This window comes from Rutidosis leptorrhynchoides, chromosome 1 (genome assembly GCF_046630445.1).
Source record: "Rutidosis leptorrhynchoides isolate AG116_Rl617_1_P2 chromosome 1, CSIRO_AGI_Rlap_v1, whole genome shotgun sequence".
Taxonomy (NCBI): Eukaryota; Viridiplantae; Streptophyta; class Magnoliopsida; order Asterales; family Asteraceae; genus Rutidosis; species Rutidosis leptorrhynchoides.
The window spans coordinates 130,196,585-130,207,905 of NC_092333.1; the positions used below are offsets into that span (position 1 = coordinate 130,196,585).

General features: G+C 36.8%; 1 non-coding gene across 1 annotated transcript; it reads right to left on the bottom strand.

Moving 5' to 3' along the window:
- Positions 1-3,958: 3,958 nt before the first annotated feature.
- LOC139887046 (small nucleolar RNA R71) lies at positions 3,959-4,064 on the bottom strand. Its single transcript, XR_011772898.1, has one exon. It is a non-coding gene; the product is annotated as a small nucleolar RNA R71 (small nucleolar RNA).
- Between the last annotated feature and the right edge of the window lie 7,257 nt (positions 4,065-11,321).

The following is an 11,321-nucleotide window of genomic DNA, read 5'->3' on the forward strand; positions in this document are numbered from 1 at the left end:
TGTGCATAGTTGACTCGTAATTTTTACACCGTTGCGTCGAGCGCTGAAAGTTGGTTCATGCCCCGGTTCCGGATTTTCGAACGTCCTTTCGTACAATTTTATATCTTGTACTTTGTGTTTTGTAACTTGTACTCTTGTCATTTTTAGACGTTCTTCATCAATAAATTGAACCTTTTGAATTGTATCTTGTACATTTGAGCTTTTTGGACGTTTTGGTCTTTCAAATCTTCGTTTTTGTCTTTAAATCTTCATTTTCGAGCGATTTGCGTCTTTCGTCTTCGCACTTATTTATTTAACTATTACAACTAAAAATAAGGAAATTACATTTAAAAACTTTACATATTGGAACGATATTGCTACTAAATATATGTTCATTTGGAACACTATCAGGTAGTCTTAAAATCAATCAAAACCAATGATCAAAATACTAATTAGAATAACCTTCCCAAAAAGACTTTGTTTTAATGAAAGGTTTTTCTTACAAATGCAAAATTGTTTTTGAAAAATGATTTTAAAAGATTAGTGAAGGAAGCTTACTTGCATTAGGATTGTGTGTTTATGTGAAACTATGTATTGCATGCTAAATACAAGATTGATGTGTTTTGTGTATACTATGTGCTTGATTATATATATATATATATATATATATATATATATATATATATATATATATATATATATATATATATATATATATATACACACATACATATAAATATAGTATATTACGTGTCATTAATGATTAAACATTGGGAGGATGTAATCATTCAATGTTAGGAAAAGAAAACTTGTCCTCAAGTATTCTATAGAACCTAAGAATCGTCAAAATGCATTCAAACAAAGAAGAAGTGAAGAAATTGGTGATCAGAAGAATCCACGGCAGCATCACGGCTGACCGCATACCTGACCGCAGACTCCTGCCCTGTACGCGTGAAAATTACTGCACGGCTAACACCATGGTCGACCGTGCTTCGACTGTGTTTGGTCTGATTCTGTTTTAAATTAAATAAAACCCCACTTTTCTTTCATTCCAACTCACTTCAAAACACACAAACTTCACACACGGCTGAGGAGTGATATCGGCTAAAAAGTCACGTTTTTACCCAGGTATTAAGGCCTAAAAACAAGAAAGATTCGAACTTTGTCGGAAAAATACCCACTTCGTTGGTTAGATTTGAAGAACAAGTAATTATGAAGACGGTGCAAAAAGAATCAAGAGAATCGGAGCTAAAACGAAGATTATAGAGCGAAAACGGTGAAAGACAAGAAATAAAGTTACGATCCAGTGAATCAAGGCTGACCAGGCACAAAAACGGCCTGCCATACGGCTTGCCAGTATGGCAAACGGCCTGCCAAATGGTCAGGCAAACGGGCTCGATAAACGACTTGCCTAGCAAACGGCCTGCCAAATACGGCCTGCAAAACGGCTTGCCAGCTGTTTGCAGGCAAAATTCATGTTTATTTAAAGGGTCTTTGTCATTCATTCCAACACACACTTCAATTCACTTCTTTCTCTCTCTTGTACAATATTAGTCATACTCTCAAGGCCTTCGACTCTGTGCGGGAAACCTAGTGCCCGGAGAAGAACGCCGAAGATTGTATTAGGAGCGGTCTGGAGTATTGACATTGTCACTTTTGTATTCAGAACTCGTTTAATCTACTGGTACTTCTATCTCTTATCTTTATATAATGTCTTCTATCATTTTGTTATGTGATATTGTTTCCATGATTAGTGAGTAGTTATCTTTAGTGTATGCTATGATGTAAGCAGTTATAATGCCGATAATAATATTGTGGTTTGTGTATGCTTTTGAAATGCTTTTCGATTATTCTTTAAACTCAATCTCTTTTCCAACTAATAGAACGTAGTTATAGGCTCTGTTATTGGGAAGTCGCGAACCCCGATTCAGAGTACACTATCTGTGTCACCCCTTGGTAAGAGAAGTCTATTGGATACAACGTAAGATCGACTGAGGCACACCGGTTGTAGTAAGTCTATCAAGCTTTGGATTCCGACTGAGGACTCTTTCGTAGTGAAACATCTGACTAGTCCCTTAGTACATTGTCGGTCCCAGACCATGCTAGTGTAGTCACCAAGCATATAAACTTCGTATGTGCACGCTGAAGCACAGCGGTTGTTGTAAGTTGTACCTCTGCTAAGTAAGGCCATGGAACCCGGTTAGTGTTGGCCAGTACACTGCACCATAACGCGGTCTCAAGCATTGTACCCCCTTGAGGGATTCTTAGTTAATTAAGGAACTGCTTGTTTAGACACATAAATGATTGGACTGTTAGGATAACCGAATGTGTTCATGGAAGTCAGCTTGACTTGGCTATGGTGTTCTTTATGGTTGAACTCTTTTTAAGGGCCTAACTATCTTTTAAAACCAATCATTAATGAAAGCATTGAAACACATCACGTCTCTCAGATATGGTAAACCATGTATTATATTATGCTTAAGAAAGTTTAAACCATTGTGGAATGTTAATATGTCACCCAACTGAGTCGCTCAATTGGATGAGCCGTCTGAATGTGTATGCTTGTAGTCAGACTGCACGGGCGTCAGGGGTATGGGACGTTGCTGTCTATTTAGAATCTTTAAGCCTAACGTGGTATCAAGTGACATGTCTTATGACAGGGACGTTTAGGACGAGTGTAATGAATACAAGGCCTCTGCCTATTCATAAGCCAGCATTCCACAATCTCGACAGAATAATTGATGAAGTCATAGTATGCACTCACTTTAACCTTATCTGAAATACGAATTTTATCGCATTTACTTTATTTGTCATATAAATTAGAAAATCCCAAATAGGTAATCACTACTCCGTCTTAACTATCTTAGGCTTAAATATAGGTTCGATTCTACTGATATCTCAAAAATACGACTCTAGGTCATACTTCCCTTACTTATAAGGAGTAGTAAGATTTAGTCCCGCTAAATATAAATTTAAAACAGTACCCCTCCCTCGAATGGCTGATCCTGGCGCGTCGCGGCCCGACGACACCGCGCGAATAAAAACCATCCATTTCGGTCATATCACGGGAGGAGCTTAGTTTTTGGCGCCGCTGTCGGGGAACTGGTATCAGGCAATACTGCTCTCTATCAAACTTATTCACGAGCATTTAGCGGTGTCTAAGAAAGACAATTATACACGGACTTGGTTGTTGGATTTTTCGAATAGTCGCCAATTATATTGGGACCAAAAGGATCCTGCCTCTCCGTAGTCGGCCTGGCCACTTGGTTTGTTGAATAGTTTGTGCGGAGCTCTGTTACCGAAATACCAGGGAATCAGTAGCCAGAACCAATAACATATTCAACCATAGGATAGTTAGTTACGTTAAATTAGATTACTTTAGACTACCTTAGATTAAATTAAATTACCTTAGAATTAGATTACCTTAGAATAGTTTAGCTTACTTTAGATTATCTTAGTTTATTTGTTAAAAATTAAAAACAAAAAGCGCATACCCAGTGTATGACCCAAACCCGATCTAGACCAGGGCCGTTGTTATTCGTACCTGATCCAGACGCGATAATCTCTAAAGCACGCAAGGAAGCACGAATCAGAAATCAAATGGCGTTACGCGTTACTTTAGCAGAAAACACCAAACCCTCAATTAAAGGTCGAGGGGGACCAATCAGATTTCCAGAGATTCAAGGACACTCATTCGAGTTAAAACATCACATCATCCAGCTCATCCAGAAAAGCTGTCAGTTTCATGGATTACCGAATGATGATCCTAATTCTCACCTTGATAAATTCATATCTCTTTCAAACTCCTACAAACAGCCAGGGATCGGACACAATATAGTTCGGCTATACTTGTTTCCCTACTCTCTCACTCATCATGCTCAAACCTGGTTTGAAGGACTGGAAAAAGATTCCATCACGTCATGGACGGAGATGGCTACTAAATTCCTAACCAAATATTTCCCTCCTTCTAAACAAACCAAACTTAAGAATGACATCATTAACTTCAAACAAAGTTATGATGAATCTCTTTACACAGCATGGGAGCGATTCAAAACCCTGCTGAAGAAATGCCCTAATCACCAGCTAGAATGGTCAGCCCAAATCTGTACCTTCTACAATGGTCTGACAGTAAATTATAGGATGACCATCGATGCAGCAGCTCAAGGGAATCTGATGAACCAAACCGCAGACGAAGCATGAGAATTGCTCGAGAACATGACAATGCATCATCATGACTGGAACAATGGTGAAACAACTTCATCATCTGCCCCACTCTCAGCACTTAACAATCAAACGGAGGCCATCAAATCCCTCACGGATAAGATGGAATCTCTTGCTAAACAACTCGGAGAATTGAAGACACTGCCACAGCAGGTTAACCAAGCTCAGGCTTGTGTTAATTGTACCAACCCGCAACCTACTGAAGAATATAAAGTTGAGTACGAAAACCCTGATGGTTCAGTCTGTTACGCCCAATACCCAGCTCGTCCACCAAATCCCGGATTCAATCAACAACCTAGGGTTAATCAATTTCAGCGAAGCAATCAACCTTTTCGCTATCGCTATCCAGCCCAACAATCTCAATTGACCTACGATCAACCACTTCCACTCACTGGTTCACCAGTTGAGGAAAATTCCCCTACCACCCAGATTACAAAAGCAACTAACCCCACTCTCGGAGCCGATGATCAGTTGACTCAGTTCATTCAAGGACAACAACAGCTAAATCAGAGAACTGCAGCCAGGAAAGATCAGACGGAGATACTAATGAGAAATCAATTGGCTCTGCTCAAAAGTCTAAAAATGCAGCTCGGACAGTTATCACAACGCCTTGAGACCCCACCGTAGGGAAGATTGCCAAGTAATACTTGAAATGTCCCGTTCTTATTGATTAAAAACGTTCCATATTAATTGATTTCGTTGCGAGGTTTTGACCTCTATATGAGACGTTTTTCAAAGACTGCATTCATTTTTAAAACAAACCATAACCTTTATTTCATAAATAAAGGTTTAAAAAGCTTTACGTAGATTATCAAATAATGATAATCTAAAATATCCTGTTTACACACGACCATTACATAATGGTTTACAATACAAATATGTTACATCGAAATCAGTTTCTTGAATGCAGTTTTTACACAATATCATACAAACATGGACTCCAAATCTTGTCCTTATTTTAGTATGCAACAGCGGAAGCTCTTAATATTCACCTGAGAATAAACATGCTTTAAACGTCAACAAAAAATGTTGGTGAGTTATAGGTTTAACCTATATATATCAAATCGTAACAATAGACCACAAGATTTCATATTTCAATACACATCCCATACATAGAGATAAAAATCATTCATATGGTGAACACCTGGTAACCGACAATAACAAGATGCATATATAAGAATATCCCCATCATTCCGGGACACCCTTCGGATATGATATAAATTTCGAAGTACTAAAGCATCCGGTACTTTGGATGGGGTTTGTTAGGCCCAATAGATCTATCTTTAGGATTCGCGTCAATTAGGGTGTCTGTTCCCTAATTCTTAGATTACCAGACTTAATAAAAAGGGGCATATTCGATTTTGATAATTCAACCATAGAATGTAATTTCACGTACTTGTGTCTATTTTGTAAATCATTTATAAAACCTGCATGTATTCTCATCCCAAAAATATTAGATTTTAAAAGTGGGACTATAACTCACTTTCACAGATTTTTACTTCGTCGGGAAGTAAAACTTGGCCACTGTTGATTCACGAACCTATACAATATATACATATATATTAAAGTATGTTCAAAATATATTTACAACACTTTTAATATATTTTGATGTTTTAAGTTTATTAAGTCAGCTGTCCTCGTTAGTAACCTATAACTAGTTGTCCACAGTTAGATGTACAGAAATAAATCGATAAATATTATCTTGAATCAATCCACGACCCAGTGTATACGTATCTCAGTATTGATCACAACTCAAACTATATATATTTTGGAATCAACCTCAACCCTGTATAGCTAACTCCAACATTCACATATAGAGTGTCTATGGTTGTTCCGAAATATATATAGATGTGTCGACATGATAGGTCGAAACATTGTATACGTGTCTATGGTATCTCAAGATTACATAATATACAATACAAGTTGATTAAGTTATGGTTGGAATAGATTTGTTACCAATTTTCACGTAGCTAAAATGAGAAAAATTATCCAATCTTGTTTTACCCATAACTTCTTCATTTTAAATCCGTTTTGAGTGAATCAAATTGCTATGATTTCATATTGAACTCTATTTTATGAATCTAAACAGAAAAAGTATAGGTTTATAGTCGGAAAAATAAGTTACAAGTCGTTTTTGTAAAGGTAGTCATTTCAGTCGAAAGAACGACGTCTAGATGACCATTTTAGAAAACATACTTCCACTTTGAGTTTAACCATAATTTTTGGATATAGTTTCATATTCATAATAAAAATCATTTTCTCAGAATAACAACTTTTAAATCAAAGTTTATCATAGTTTTTAATTAACTAACCCAAAACAGCCCGCGGTGTTACTACGACGGCGTAAATCCGGTTTTACGGTGTTTTTCGTGTTTCCAGGTTTTAAATCATTAAGTTAGCATATCATATAGATATAGAACATGTGTTTAGTTGATTTTAAAAGTCAAGTTAGAAGGATTAACTTTTGTTTGCGAACAAGTTTAGAATTAACTAAACTATGTTCTAGTGATTACAAGTTTAAACCTTCGAATAAGATAGCTTTATATGTATGAATCGAATGATGTTATGAACATCATTACTACCTTAATTTCTTTGGATAAACCTACTGGAAAAGAGAAAAATGGATCTAGCTTCAATGGATCCTTGGATGGCTCGAAGTTCTTGAAGCAGAATCATGACACGAAAACAAGTTCAAGTAAGATCATCACTTGAAATAAGATTGTTATAGTTATAGAAATTGAACCAAAGTTTGAATATGATTATTACCTTGTATTAGAATGATAACCTACTGTAAGAAACAAAGATTTCTTGAGGTTGGATGATCACCTTACAAGATTGGAAGTGAGCTAGCAAACTTGAAAGTATTCTTGATTTTATGAAACTAGAACTTTTGGAATTTATGAAGAACACTTAGAACTTGAAGATAGAACTTGAGAGAGATCAATTAGATGAAGAAAATTGAAGAATGAAAGTGTTTGTAGGTGTTTTTGGTCGTTGGTGTATGGATTAGATATAAAGGATATGTAATTTTGTTTTCATGTAAATAAGTCATGAATGATTACTCATATTTTTGTAATTTTATGAGATATTTCATGCTAGTTGCCAAATGATGGTTCCCACATGTGTTAGGTGACTCACATGGGCTGCTAAGAGCTGATCATTGGAGTGTATATACTAATAGTACATACATCTAAAAGCTGTGTATTGTACGAGTACGAATACGGGTGCATACGAGTAGAATTGTTGATGAAACTGAACGAGGATGTAATTGTAAGCATTTTTGTTAAGTAGAAGTATTTTGATAAGTGTATTGAAGTCTTTCAAAAGTGTATAAATACATATTAAAACACTACATGTATATACATTTTAACTGAGTCGTTAAGTCATCGTTAGTCGTTACATGTAAGTGTTGTTTTGAAACCTTTAGGTTAACGATCTTGTTAAATGTTGTTAACTCAATGTTTATAATATCAAATGAGATTTTAAATTATTATATTATCATGATATTATCATGTATGAATATCTCTTAATATGATATATATACATTAAATGTCTTTACAACGATAATCGTTACATATATGTCTCGTTTAAAAATCATTAAGTTAGTAGTCTTGTTTTTACATATGTAGTTCATTGTTAATATACTTTATGATATGTTTTCTTATCATAGTATCATGTTAACTATATATATATATATCCATATATATGTCATCATATAGTTTTTACAAGTTTTAACGTTCGTGAATCACCGATCAACTTGGGTGGTCAATTGTCTATATGAAACATATTTCAATTAATCAAGTCTTAACAAGTTTGATTGCTTAACATGTTGGAAACATTTAATCATGTAAATATCAATCTCAATTAATATATATAAACATGGAAAAGTTCGGGTCACTACAGTACCTACCCGTTAAATAAATTTCGTCCCGAAATTTTAAGCTGTTGAAGGTGTTGACGAATCTTCTGGAAATAGATGCGGGTATTTCTTCTTCATCTGATCTTCACGCTCCCAGGTGAACTCGGGTCCTGTACGAGCATTCCATCGAACCTTAACAATTGGTATCTTGTTTTGCTTAAGTCTTTTAACCTCACGATCCATTATTTCGACGGGTTCTTCGATGAATTGAAGTTTTTCGTTGATTTGGATTTCATCTAACGGAATAGTGAGATCTTCTTTAGCAAAACATTTCTTTAAATTCGAGACGTGGAAAGTGTTATGTACAGCCGCGAGTTGTTGAGGTAACTCTAGTCGGTAAGCTACTGGTCCAACACGATCAATAATCTTGAATGGTCCAATATACCTTGGATTTAATTTACCTCGTTTACCAAATCGAACAACGCCTTTCCAAGGTGCAACTTTAAGCATGACCATCTCTCCAATTTCAAATTCTATATCTTTTCTTTTAATGTTAGCGTAGCTCTTTTGTCGACTTTGGGCGGTTTTCAACCGTTGTTGAATTTGGATGATCTTCTCGGTAGTTTCTTGTATAATCTCCGGACCCGTAATCTGTCTATCCCCCACTTCACTCCAACAAATCGGAGACCTGCACTTTCTACCATAAAGTGCTTCAAACGGCGCCATCTCAATGCTTGAATGGTAGCTGTTGTTGTAGGAAAATTCTGCTAACGGTAGATGTCGATCCCAACTGTTTCCGAAATCAATAACACATGCTCGTAGCATGTCTTCAAGCGTTTGTATCGTCCTTTCGCTCTGCCCATCAGTTTGTGGATGATAGGCAGTACTCATGTCTAGACGAGTTCCTAATGCTTGCTGTAATGTCTGCCAGAATCTTGAAATAAATCTGCCATCCCTATCAGAGATAATAGAGATTGGTATTCCATGTCTGGAGACGACTTCCTTCAAATACAGTCGTGCTAACTTCTCCATCTTGTCATCTTCTCTTATTGGTAGGAAGTGTGCTGATTTGGTGAGACGATCAACTATTACCCAAATAGTATCAAAACCACTTGCAGTCCTTGGCAATTTAGTGATGAAATCCATGGTAATGTTTTCCCATTTCCATTCCGGGATTTCGGGTTGTTGAAGTAGACCTGATGGTTTCTGATGCTCAGCTTTGACCTTAGAACACGTCAAACATTCTCCTACGTATTTAGCAACATCGGCTTTCATACCCGGCCACCAAAAATGTTTCTTGAGATCCTTGTACATCTTCCCCGTTCCAGGATGTATTGAGTATCTGGTTTGATGAGCTTCTCTAAGTACCATTTCTCTCATATCTCCAAATTTTGGTACCCAAATCCTTTCAGCCCTATACCGGGTTCCGTCTTCCCGAATATTAAGATGCTTCTCCGATCCTTTGGGTATTTCATCCTTTAAATTTCCCTCTTTTAAAACTCCTTGTTGCGCCTCCTTTATTTGAGTAGTAATGTTATTATGAATCATTATATTCATAGATTTTACTCGAATGGGTTCTCTGTCCTTCCTGCTCAAGGCATCGGCTACCACATTTGCGTTCCCCGGGTGGTAACGAATCTCAAAGTCGTAATCATTCAATAATTCAATCCACCTACGCTGCCTCATATTCAGTTGTTTCTGATTAAATATGTGTTGAAGACTTTTGTGGTCGGTATATATAATACTTTTGACCCCATATAAGTAGTGCCTCCAAGTCTTTAATGCAAAAACAACCGCGCCTAATTCCAAATCATGCGTCGTATAATTTTGTTCGTGAATCTTCAATTGTCTAGACGCATAAGCAATCACCTTCGTTCGTTGCATTAATACACAACCGAGACCTTGCTTTGATGCATCACAATAAATCACAAAATCATCATTCCCTTCAGGCAATGACAATATAGGTGCCGTAGTTAGCTTTTTCTTCAATAACTGAAACGCTTTCTCTTGTTCATCATTCCATTCAAATTTCTTCCCTTTATGCGTTAATGCAGTCAAGGGTTTTGCTATTCTGGAAAAGTCTTGGATGAACCTTCTGTAGTAACCAGCTAGTCCTAAAAACTGGCGTATGTGTTTTGGAGTTTTCGGGGTTTCCCACTTTTCAACAGTTTCTATCTTTGCCGGATCCACCTTAATACCTTCTTTGTTCACTATGTGACCGAGGAATTGAACTTCTTCCAACCAAAATGCACACTTTGAAAACTTAGCGTACAATTCTTCCTTCCTCAATACTTCTAACACCTTTCTCAAATGTTCACCGTGTTCTTGGTCATTCTTTGAGTAAATAAGTATGTCATCAATGAAAACAATGACAAACTTGTCAAGGTATGGTCCACACACTCGGTTCATAAGGTCCATGAACACAGCTGGTGCATTAGTTAAACCAAACGGCATGACCATAAACTCGTAATGACCGTAACGTGTTCTGAAAGCAGTCTTTGGAATATCATCTTCTTTCACCCGCATTTGATGATACCCGGAACGTAAGTCAATCTTTGAATAAACAGACGAGCCTTGTAGTTGATCAAATAAGTCGTCGATTCTCGGTAGTGGGTAGCGGTTCTTGATGGTAAGTTTGTTCAACTCTCGGTAGTCGATACACAACCTGAATGTACCATCTTTCTTCTTGACAAACAAAACAGGAGCTCCCCACGGTGATGTGCTTGGTCGAATGAAACCACGCTCTAAAAGTTCTTGTAATTGGCTTTGCAGTTCTTTCATCTCGCTGGGTGCGAGTCTGTAAGGAGCACGAGCTATTGGTGCAGCTCCTGGTACAAGATCTATTTGAAATTCAACGGATCGATGTGGGGGTAATCCCGGTAATTCTTTCGGAAATACATCGGGAAATTCTTTTGCAATGGGAACATCATTGATGCTCTTTTCTTCAGTTTGTACTTTCTCGACGTGTGCTAGAACAGCATAGCAACCTTTTCTTATTAGTTTTTGTGCCTTCAAATTACTAATAAGATGTAGCTTCGTGTTGCCCTTTTCTCCGTACACCATTAAGGGTTTTCCTTTTTCTCGTATAATGCGAATTGCATTTTTGTAACAAACGATCTCCGCTTTCACTTCTTTCAACCAGTCCATACCGATTATCACATCAAAACTCCCTAACTCTACTGGTATCAAATCAATCTTAAATGTTTCGCTAACCAGTTTAATTTCTCGATTCCGACATATATTATCTGCTGAAATTAATTTA